Source organism: Bos javanicus, chromosome 21, assembly GCF_032452875.1.
Source record: "Bos javanicus breed banteng chromosome 21, ARS-OSU_banteng_1.0, whole genome shotgun sequence".
Lineage (NCBI taxonomy): Eukaryota > Metazoa > Chordata > Mammalia > Artiodactyla > Bovidae > Bos > Bos javanicus.
The window spans coordinates 53,172,618-53,185,356 of record NC_083888.1 but is presented as its reverse complement, the minus strand read 5'-3'; positions in this window follow the sequence as shown (position 1 = coordinate 53,185,356).

The following is a 12,739-nucleotide window of genomic DNA, read 5'->3' as shown; positions in this document are numbered from 1 at the left end:
GAAGAATAAATTTCTCTGCAGCAAAATTACTTTGCAAAATAAAAAATTAAATAAGCAGCTGGTTACCACTTAGAGAAAATAATTTAATAGCACAGAGAACCAGGGACTAGGAAAAATAAATATCACATATATGGGACTGTATATATCTCAAATAAACACTAGAGAATATAATCTTAATATAAATGCATGTGTATCAAGCATTCAGTTCTGTTTATTCATTTACAAGAGGTTTAAACAGAGTCTGACATCCAAGTTAAAAAATAAGAGGAATCCTAAATGGTGTTATATAATAGATATTTCCACCTCACACGAAAATTCCATAAATAAATTATATCTTCTTTTTTCCAGAAATAAAATAAATTAACTTCAATCAGGTATATCTATGACTAACAACTATTGGCTCATATTATTAATAGCAAGTTAAAAAATAAACTTTTTATTAAATATTTAATGAATTTAACATTGACACTATTGGAGCACTGAATAAATTTTATACTCAGTCAAAATTTATAATAGTTTCATCAGGTGATTGTTTTTATTTTGTGTGCATGTTTGGGATTACATCACAATTTGACATCTACTCTATGTGGTTAAAAAGGAGATAATTATACTTAAAAGATATTTTCTGAGCTGTGATTCTTTTCCATTAAATTCATAAATAGTTACCAAAAAATATGTATTACTGACTTGATAAGTGTGACTTATTTTTAAGTGATTCCAAATTTTTATTATTTAGGAGTTAAAATAGTATAAAGATAATACTGCTGAATATCAACCTTATGTACAGTTATAACTTTTCTCTATAAAAGTCAAGATGAAAGTGGTTTATGTGAAAGCAGAACTGTGGTCCACTGATAGAAGAGGAAAAATGTCATAGAAAGAAGTAACTTTCCTTTCAAAGTGCTCGGTGACTACTGTCAGCCCTGAAACAATTGTCTGAGGTGCCAAATGCATGAGAAGAGATATATTTATAATTTTACCACTTCAAAACTATTTTTGGTTCAGAAGACATTAAACATTTCTGAGAAAAATAAAATTGCTTTACAAGACGCTATTGCTTGAAAATATGCCTTTTATCCATAGTTATGGGAAATAAAAGACTAAAACATATTTTAATCCAAAATATTGTCTCCTAAAATACAAAAAGGACTTTTATGAGCTTTAAACTATTGTTTTTTCTTGTTTCAGTGCTTAATTCTTCTCATGTATTCATAGCACAGTGTTTGCTATATTGTTTTTAACAGTTTTATGAATATAAAAACCTCCAGTTGCAAAGTCATAAATAAAAAAAACTGTGGAAATGTTCTGATGTTTGAAATGTGGAGAGAGAAGATTATAATAAAACTAATTCTACTTTTGAACACTTATTTTGTACAGAGCATTGCTACACAATTCATACACATTAATGGAATATAATTTCATCCGTACCAGCCCATAGAAGTTTTGATAGTAATTCTACTTTGCGATGTGGAAAACTGAATATTAGAAGGAAAAACTGGCAAAAATTACAGGGCTAGTAAAGAAGCATGAATGTGCGTTCACGTCTGTCTGATTCCAAGGATGGCTTTCTTAACATTTGGATCTTCCTGGTATAGAATTCAATAAGGATCTAAAAATGAAGCTTCAAAGATAGTTTGCAGCAGACTATGTATGAGGTATACTTTGTTACCCTTGGCACATGGCTTGCATCTATTTCACTTTCTGTCTTAATTGTAATTTCAGACATATTGCTTTATTTGTACTTGCTGCTGCTAAGTCGCTTCAGTCGTGTCCGACTCTGTGTGACGGCAGCCTACCAGGCTCCCCCGTCCCTGGGATTCTCCAGGCAAGAACACTGGAGTGGGTTGCCATTTCCTTCTCCAGTGCATGAAAGTGAAAAGTGAAAGTGAAGTCACTCAGTCCTGTCTGACTCTTCGTGACCCCATGGACTACAGCCTTCCAGGCTCCTCCATCCATGGGAGTTTCCAGGCAAGAGTATTGGAGTGGGCTGCCATTGTCTTCTCCGTTATTTGTACTTAAAAACATCTAAAAATTAACAATCATGTTCTGAGTTAATTTTAAAAATGACTGTTTTCATACCTGCTTCATATTTCTCCCTTGAAAGAGCCCAGATCTCTCCCTCACAGCCTAGAGTCATTTGGTTTTTAAATCCAACCAGTTTTCATCAGCATGTCTTCCCAACATATACACCTCTAAATACCCTCTGCCTAGGTGTGGAATGTCGCCATCTTTGCTTAACTCATCACATCCCATTCTCTCTCCCTCTCTGCAAGTCTCATTTCCTCCAGTCACTTAGTTCTGAAAACAACAGTTAGAACAAAACAAAGAATGCAATCAGTTATTTCTCATCTTACTTTATTTTTTTAATTTTAATTAGAGGCTAATTACTTTACAATATTGTATTGGTTTTGCCATACATCAACATGAATCCACCACGGGTGTACACGTGTTCCCCATCCTGAACCACCCTCCCACCTCCCTCCCCATACCATCCCTCTGGGTCATCCCAGTGCACCAGCCCCAAGCATCCTGTATCCTGCATCGAACCTGGACTGGCAATTCATTTCTTATATGATATTATACATGTTTCAATGCCATTCTCCCAAATCATCCCCACCACCACAAGCCAACAGGGTGATTCCGTCTCCTCACAATTTTGCTCTTTCCTAATTTTCTTCCTTTTCTAATTATTCTTTAATATTCTCAGCACACAGTGATCTACTTTTATTTAAAATGTACAATTTGAGTTTAGACCTATGTATGTGTGCATACTAAGTCGCTTCAGTTGTGTCCAACTCTTTGCAACCCTGTGGAATGCAGCCCACCAGGCTCCTCTGTCCATGGGATTCTCCAGGCAAGGATACTGGAGTGGGTTGCCATGCCCTCCCCTAGAGGACCTTCCGGACCCAGGGACTGAAGCATTGGCAGGCAGGTTCTGTACCACTAGCGCCACCTGGGAAGCCCAGATATCTGTATACATTAGTGGAAATCATCACCATGATCAAGATAATGAACATTTCCCCCTGAAGTCTTCTTATGCACCTTTGTAATCTCTTCTTCTCACCCATCAACAATGCCTGCTGCCACCCTCTCTGGTCTGATCTGGTTTCAGACCCTACAGGTGAAGCTTAATGAGAGTCACACTGCAACTATCCCCAAAGAAAAATTTCTTAAATTATCTTCTTAATATCATACCATCTCTTTATTCTGTGAATGACTAATTTTTGAGCTATAATATCAGTTCTCATTTGTCCGTTGGAAAATATGCATCTTAATCTGTGTCAAAAAATTTGCACTACATGGGGTAAATAGACAGGGAAGATATGTTTTTCGGGAAGGCAATACATTATTGCAATAGAGGACAAGACTAATGCTATAGGGTGAGAGACTGAACTGTGTGGGAACAAAAGGCAGGAGCATACCTAAACTTCTGTATCAACTAGGGGAAAAATTGGGGGGCATTAGGGCAGAGGTTGGTCAAAGTGATTAGCATAACTATGTTTGCTAATGGAATTAAGTTCCACTGGAACTAGGAGACTGGGATGGTACTATTTTTCTTTCTTTCTTTCAGATTTTATTTTTATTAGTTGATTTACAATGTTGTGTTCGTTTCAGGTGTACAACAAAGTGAGCCAGTTGTGCATATACACATATCCAGTCTTTTAGATTCTTTTTCCATGTAGGCCATTACAGAGTGTTGAGTAGAATTCCCTGTGCTACAAAGTTGGTCCTTATTAGTTATCTATTTTATGTACAGTAGTGTATATGTCAATCCCAGTCTTCCAATTTATACTCCCTGCCTACCCCCTGGTAATCATGTTTATTTTCTACATCTGTAACTCTATTTCTGTTTTGTAGATAAGTTCATTTTTATTCCTTTTTTAGATTCCACATATAAGTGATAATTATACAATATTTGTCTTTCTCTGTCTGACTTTACACAGTATGATGATCTCTAGGTATATCCATGTTGCTGCAAATGGCATTATTTTTTTCTTTTGTTCTTTTTTTATGGCTGAACAATATTCCACTGTATGTATGTTTATTTACATATATATGTATATATACCACATATTTATCCATTCCTCTGTTGCTGAACATTTAGGTTGCTTCCATGTCATGGCTATTGTAAATAGTGCGGCAATGAACACTTGGTGTGTGTGTATCTTTTCAAATTATGGTTTCTCTGGATATATGCCTAGGAGTGGTGTTACTGGATCCTAAGGCAGCTCTGTTTTAGTTGTTTATTTATTTATTTTTTTTTTAAAGGAACCTCCACTCTCTATAATGGCTGTACTAGTTTACATTCCACCAACAGTGTAAGAGCATTTCTTTCTCTTCATACCCTCTCTACCATGTATTGTTGTAGACATTTTAATGATGGTCATTCTGGCTGGTGTGTATTTCATTATAGTTTTGATTTGCTTTTCTCTAATAATTAGTGATGTTGAGCAACTTTTCATATGCTTTTTAGCCATTCAGATGTCTTTGGAGAAATGTTTACTTAGATCTTTTGCCAATTTTTTTGATTGGGTCATTTTTTTTTTTAACTGCATAGAGTTTGTATATTTAGGAGATTAATCTCTTGTCAGTTACTTTTTGCAAATATTTTCTCCCATTCTGAGGGTTTTCTTTTTGTTTTGTTTATGGTTCTTTTTGTTTTGTTTAAGCTGTGATGTGCAAAAGCTTTTAAGTCCCATTTTAAAGGGATAGCTCCCAGGTCCTTAGTCCTGGGGTTAACTCGAAAAAGGCTGGAAGAAGATTTACAGCTCAAAGGGAAAGGACAAATGTTTACAAGGGCAAGTTATCTAAAGAAAATGCTTTAAGAAAAGGGAGGCCAGGGGCCTACAGTTGGGTAGCAAACTGTATGGAGTGGAAGTTGCTCAGTCGTGTCTGAATCTTTGCAACTCCATGAACTGTAGCCTACCCTGTCCCTTCCGCCGCCCAGGCTCCTTTGTCCATGGAATTCTCCAGGCAAGAATACTGGAGTAGGTAGCCATTCCCTTTCCTAACCCAGGGATCAAACCTGGGTTCCTGCATTGAAGGCAGATTCTTTATGATGTGAGCCACTTAAAAATATTAAGGATACTTTAGGGGCATCTGGCAACTTACCTGAGTCTGTCATTTCTATGTACCTTAGAATGCCTCAGTCAAAATGGCAAAAGGTTGCTAAATACACTAATAAATAACTAATAAAGAGGAGATATAAGTGGCCAATCAGTTCAGTTCAGTTCAGTCACTCAGTCGTGTCCAACTCTTTGTGACTGCATGCACTTCAGCACGTCAGGCTTCCCTGTCCATTGAAAACTCCCAGAGTTTACTCAGACTCATGTCCACCGAGTCAGTGTTGCCATCCAAACATCTCATCTTCTGTCGTCCCCTTCTCCTCCTGCCTTCAATCTTGCCCAGCATCAGGGTCTTTTCCAAGGAGTCAGTTCTTTGCATTAAGTGGCCAAAGTATTGGAGTTTCAGCTTCAGCATCAGTCCTTCCAATGAATATTCAGTACTAATTTAATTTAGGATGTACTGGTTGGATCTCCTTGCAGTCTAAGGGACTCTCAAGAGTCTTCTCCAACACCACAGTTCAAAAGCATCAATTCTTCAGCGCTCAGCTTTCTTCACAGTCCAACTCTCACATCCATACATGACCACTGGAAAAAACATAGCTTCGACTAGACGGACCTTTGTTGGTAAAGTAATGTCTCTGCTTTTCAATATGCTGTCTAGGTTGGTCATAACTTTCCTTCCAAGTAGCAAGCATCTTTTAGTTTTATGGCTGTAATCACCATTTGCAGTGATTTGGAGCCCCCCAAAATAAAGTCTGTCACTGTTTCCATTGTTTCCCTATCTATTTGCTATGGGACCAGATGCCATGATTTTAGTTTTCTGAATGTTGAGTTTTAAGCCAACTTTTTCACTCCTCTTTCACTTTCATGTAGCAGCTCTTTAGTTCTTCTTCACTTTCTGCCATAAGGGTGGTGTCATCAGCATATCTGAGGTTATTGATATTTCTCCTGGCAATCTTGATTCCAGCTTGTGCTTCTAGTGGTTTCCTTTCTTCAATTTAAGTCTGAATTTTGTAATAAGGATTTCATGATCTTAGCCACAGTCAGCCCCCAGTATTGTTTTTGCTGACTATACAGAGCTTCATAGAGTCTTCTCTTCTGTTTGTGGAAGAGGGTGTTTGCTATGACCAGTGCATTCTCTTGGCAAATCTCTATTAGCCTTTTCCCTGCTTCATTTTGTACTCCAAGGCCAAATTTACCTGTTACTCCAGGCATCTCTTGGCCAATAGGTTCATAAAAAAATTCTCAGCTTCACTAGTGATCAAGGAATTGACAAATAAGCCTGACTGAAAATACCATTTCACTTATAGTCATAGAAAAATGTCCTAAAATCTGAAAACACCATATGCTTAAGAACATGCCAGTGGGGAAGGGAGAGGATGGGACAAATTGAGAAAGTAGCATTGACATAAGGAAATGGCAACCCACTCCAGTATTCTTGTCTGGAGAATCCCAGGGACGGAGGAGCCTGGTGGGCTGCCGTCTATGGGGTCGCACAGAGTTGGACACGACTGAAGTGACTTAGCACCAGCAGCAGCAGCATTGACATATATACATTATCATGTATAAAATAGATAGCTTGTGGGAAGCTGCTATATAACACAGAAAGCCCAGCCTGGCACTCTGGTGACCTAGAGGGTAGGATGTGGGAGTAGGGAAGGAGGCTCAAGAGGGAAGGGGTGTGTGTGTATATGTATGTGTGTGTGTGTAATTATGACTGATTTTCATTGTTATACGGCAGAAACCAACACAACATTGTAAACACTGTAAAGCAATTTTCCTCCAATTAAAAAATTTTAAAGAATTATAAACTATCATACACAGCTGGTAGGAATAAAACTTATAAAAAGACTTTGGGAGAGTAATTTGGAGTCTTAAAAATTTAAAGAAAGTATTCCCAAGAAGCACTCATTCTATTTCTATAGATATGAAAAAGAAAATGTGTACTCATGCAAATAGTCATAGAAACATTATCTGTAATAGTAGAAAAAAAGGGAAAATAACCGATCAGCTTAAATATTAATCATAGTGAAGAAGATAAGTAATTTTATATTCAAAGACTAAACAGGAAAGTAATTTTATATTCAAAGACTAAACAGGAATAAAAATAATTGATCTAAGAAAGCTGTATCAATATGGTTAAATCCTCCAATGACTACACTAAGTGAAAGTGAGCTTCAGAAGAATAGATACAGAATGATGCAGTTTATACAAATGTTGCAAATGGAACATAACAAATTATTTACAGAGACACATAAGGCAGGCATGTAAATAATAAACTCTAAAATCAGGAAACAATACACTTATACAAAAAGAAAGAGATGGATTTCAGGAGGTACATTTAGGGAGTATAAAGAGTATGCTGCTGACTGGTAGGTACATGAATGTTACTTTATACCTCTTGATTTGACTGGAATACTTCATAATGAATTAGCATTAACAAAGGTGTGTGTGTGAAATCATTATTTATGTGTATATATGATATCATTTATAAGTAAAATGAAATAAAATGAATGATTTTTTGATATTTGACTGTCAAAATATCAATCATTTATAATTTAGAATTGAACTTTCAGTAAACGTGAATTGGATTTTAATTTGATAATGTTTGCATCTTAAGTGGAAAAATAGGTGACTTTAGAGTATTAAAAAACATGAATCCACTGTTGACTTTCCAAACAAAAATTATGGGAGGGGGTCAAAAGTCCAAGTTCCATAGGACAAAGGTGTTCCTAGGAAAATTCTTGATGCTAGGACATGAAAATAACATAAATAACAAAAAAATGTTCTTGATAGCCCATGGAAAATGTAATCAGTGTTACTTATAGATTTAACATTGTACATTGAGACTGCAATGTTATGTTAAGTTGATTAAACAGAATATTTTTCCCCTAGTGAGAATGCTGAAGTTTTTCATGAAGATGTTACACTTCTACATAGCTCAGGACAAGTAGGTCAATATGGTCCTAGGAAAAGTAAATGACAAATATAAAAGCATTGCATAAACACATAATTATTTGCTGTTTGACTCAATTTTAATTTAGTGCTTATTCTAAGGAAATATTCTAAATGAAAAGTCAAACAGCAAATAATTATGTGTTTATGCAATGCTTTACACAGACATCAAATTATGTAATAGTGATGACTTTTTATTGTGTTAGGCTTTTCTCCAGAAATATTATAGATCTACTTGAATAGTTACTTGTAAACTACTGATAATCAAATACATTGTGTTGAATCTCTTCTAATACCCAATAGTTAAGTGTACATTATTGCTATAAATTCACAATAAGTATTTGGAGGTGCATTTTCAGATAATGATGATTCATTTATTCTGATGAATCCTTTGTTTCTAGTCTGCCTCCCCTGACAAACATTATAATGAGTTGGCTACTATCATAAATAAAAGGGGTATAATCTGTGGTCATTGAAGAGAAAAAATTGATTTGCTCACATCAATAAATAGTTTTTTTTTAATTAAATTTATTTTAATTAGAGGCTAATTACTTTACAATATTGTATTGGTTTCGCCATGCAACAGACACTGACTTCTAATAATATAACAACTTAGGCCATCTTAATTTTATACCACATATATGTTTAGTAGTTTAGTTTGAAAACCATTAATGCTTAAGTTGCTATTATAGCAATGATAACATTGAGAGTAATGTTTTCTGTGATATGATACTGGTATTATAATAATACTGTGACACTTAATATCTATTGAGTATGTGTGGTGGGTCAGGCACGATTTTGATGCCTTAAATAAACTATCTAACCTTAGCTACAACACAGCTCTCTAGGATGGGTACTCTTGTCATTAGAGGTTAACATGGAGCCTGGAGCACAGAATGGTTGTTTAATTTGCCCAACTGGCAAAATCTGCTAGTGACAGAGCTAGGATTTGAACCCAGTGACACAGAGAATAGTTGACTGGGTATATGCAAAGTGAGGCTCTGTCATTTTCTTCCACTGAAGGATATTTCTAAAACCAGGGAGAAAAGTTGACATTGACTCTTCAACAAAATTCCTTTTTTATGTGAAGGACATTAAAACAATAACACTTCAACCGGTAACCCGTTTTCCAAGATAATAGCTTTTCTATTTTTTTCTTTAGTCTTTTGTTCTTTTTTTCCCCCTACTGTGGAACTTGATTGGGAAAAAAAATCTCAGTTTGGTAGTCTGCTCTCAAAAGAATACCTACTAAAGGCAAGGAACTTTTAAAAGAATAAATCCTTTTGTTCCCTGTCTGACAAAATATAGAAATATGGTACAATGAAACCCCTCAACTGAATACTCGGCAAAGAGGGAAAAGAAATCTGTTAAAAGGTAATAGCTATTTGAATTTTTTCCAAGATAAATCACGTACATTTCATTTAAAGTGGAACTCTTTTACAGGAGTTGTTGGAAGACAGATTGAGCAATACTGAAAGTAATTGGAAACTTCCTGCAACATACAGGCAGTTCATGAAAACACAGTCAATGAATCATATCTCTGAGTCTTTGTATACATGATTAATCCCGTCTGTCCTTCACAGGAGGTAGTTTGAGAAAATAATTCAGAATAAAATTATATTTTATTTAAATAAATTGAAGGTGTTGCTTGTTAAATGTTTAGAGAAAATATAACCATATAAGCAAAGAAGAAAAATAGAAGACATTCCAAATTTGATCCCCCAAGATAACTATACTAATATCCCCATGTATATTCTTCTCATTTTGCATATATTGTGCACACAGACATAAAAAGAACAAGATAAAACCATAGTATATTTCAGCTATATTTATTATTTACCTTTTATTAAAACTCATGTTTCCACTTAATTGTACATGGTGCATAGCAATAACAATTTTGCCATAAAATGATTATGGTAAATAATTTTACCATAAGATATTTAGTTGTTACCAATCATTTTATGGTAACAACTAAATACTATGTCCTTGTACCACATATCTAATGCTAAATAAATGGATAATGATATGTTATCATTATCCATTCAGCTAAGATGAACAATTACAAATTATAGCTAATCATTTAGTTTTCATTATGATAAGCATATATTTTAATATTTTAAAGATACCACAAAACACTAACTGCAACCATTATATAAGCCTAAGACCTAATGAACATTTATCCTAGGGATACAATATTTGATTAACAATTGAAATTAATACAGTTAAACCGATTCCAGTTTAACAGATTAACAAAACATAAAGAAAACCATATGCTCCATTTAATAGATAAAGAACAGGCATTTGCCAACATCTAGAATCCATGCTTGATAAATCTTTTAGCAAAGAGCAGTTATATATAACTTCCTCAAGCTGATAAAGTGTATTAGTTTCCTGGGGCTGCCAGAACAAAGTACCACAAGCTGGATGCCTTAAACAACAGAAATTTATTGTCTCACTTCTGGAGGCTAGAAGTATGAAATCAAGGCATCAGCAGGATTGGTTCCGTCCCAGGGCTGTCAGGGAAAAACTGTTCATGCTTCTCTTGTAAGCTTCTGGTAGCTTCAGGCATTCCTCAACTTGTAGATGGTATTGTGTTCACATCGTCTCCCCTCTGTGCATGTCTGTCTTTGTGTCTATACCAGGCATCTAATCTGAAAAAGCAGTAAAACTGTCTTCATTGTAAGATAACATGATCATCCACATTGAAATTCAACGGAACACATGAAAATGCTATAAAAAACTAATAAGCATGTTTGACAAGGCTGGAGGATATAAGACCGATATAGAAAAATCAATTGTATTTAAATATACCAGCAACAAACAATTGGAAATAAAAATTAGGCAATCACTGCCATTCACAATAGCTTTAAAAAATCTAAAATACTTAGGACTAAATCTGACAAAGCGTGCTTATGACCCAAACAGTGAAAACCAAAAAGCATTGCTAAAGAAAACCTAAGTAAAAAGAAAGTTATAGTGTTATTCATTGAACAAAAAATTGGAAAAAAAATTGAATAGAGGTAAGATATCAATCTCTCCAAATTTGATATATATAGTCAATGCAGTCCTAATCAAAATCCCATGAGGCACTCCTGTAGTAATTGAAAAGCTAATTTTAAAATTCATAACAAAAGACAAAGGAACTAGAACAGCCAACGCAATCTTTTGAAGTAAGAAAATTGATATAATACCACCTGATTTCCGCCAGTGTTTCTTCTTATTTCTTTTCATTTTTGGGGGGATACATTTCATATATCTTGAATTTGTCCAACAGCTCAATGACTCTGTGATCATTTTTTATATATGTCTTTCATTTTGGATTAAATCTTTTATGTCTTCATGTTTATTTTATCTTCTGTGATATCTAATCTGAAGTTCAGGTCTGAATTCTGCTCAATGTATTTTTCATCTATAGCTTTCATCTCTAGAGGTTTTATCTGAGTCTCTTTTCTAATTCTTATGACTATACTTGTTCAATATTTTTGTTGGCTTTTAAACATATGGAATATATTTTAATAATTGTTTCCTGTCCTCTGTTGCTAATTCTAGCAGCTATGTCAGTTCTGGATTTTTTTAATTAGTTGATTGTTACTTGTCATGTGATTCATATTTTCCTGCTTCTTTGCTGACTAGAATCCCATACATTATGAATTTTATCTTTTGGTGGCTGGGTATTTTTATATTCCTATAAATATAATTGAGCTTTGTTCTTAAATGCAGTTAAATTAGTTGGAAATGGTTTGATCCTTTCCGTTTTTTATTTTAAAATGTGTTAGGACGAGAGCAGGGTTTAGACTAGAGCCAGTTTTGTCTTAATAATGATTCCAGATGCTTTATCTGATGCCCTGTGAGTTGTGATGGTTTTATTTTCAGTTTGGTTGGCCCTGTGGGAACATCTACTACCATTTCCTCAACTCCTTTTAGGTGGTTTTTCTTGGTTTTTGGTAGTTTACCCACTGCATGTGCTGATAAGTATTATGCTAAATGCTCATGGAAGACCCACTCCAGATCTTTGTAATTCTTTCTGTTCAGTTGTTTTCTCTGTGGTTCACTGTCCTGGTCTTAGATTCTCAACTCAAGAAGTTCATCCTTTTCACAAGGGTTTTTTTCGTCTATGTCATGATCTAGAAACTGTTAATGCAATGAACTGTGACAGTCACTAAACCACCTCTCAAGAATCAATGGCCTTTGTTGTATAGTGTTCAGTGTCTTGAAAATCATTTCATATATTTCATCTATTTTTTTGTTGTTGTTTAAGATACAGTAAATCATATCCCTGTTCACACACCTTGCCTTGAAGCAGAAGTGATCCTTTACTATTTCAGAAGTGAATAATATTTTTCCATGAACTTACTAACAAAGTTGAATTCTTTTTAGTTGCTAGATATTCTAGGGTGAGGAATCAAATCCAGTGACTTGCTGGCTGACAATAGGTTATCTGAGATTTAAAAGTAGTAAGCTAAAATCTATATACAAACAATTGAAATTGGGCTATGCCAACAAAAAGTGACTTTTGAGATTTTGAAAATGCTGTTAATAGTTCTTCTGTTAATCTTGGACTTTAGAGTAAAAGATTAAAAACTAGAGATACTTTTGTAATTGTTTGTTTATTCAAATTTCACCCTAAACTTTTTAAACAACTCTTTAGGGTATACTCTTATGATAAAGTCTTCAGAGAAATTTATATATGTGTGTGTGTATACATGCATATATTTATG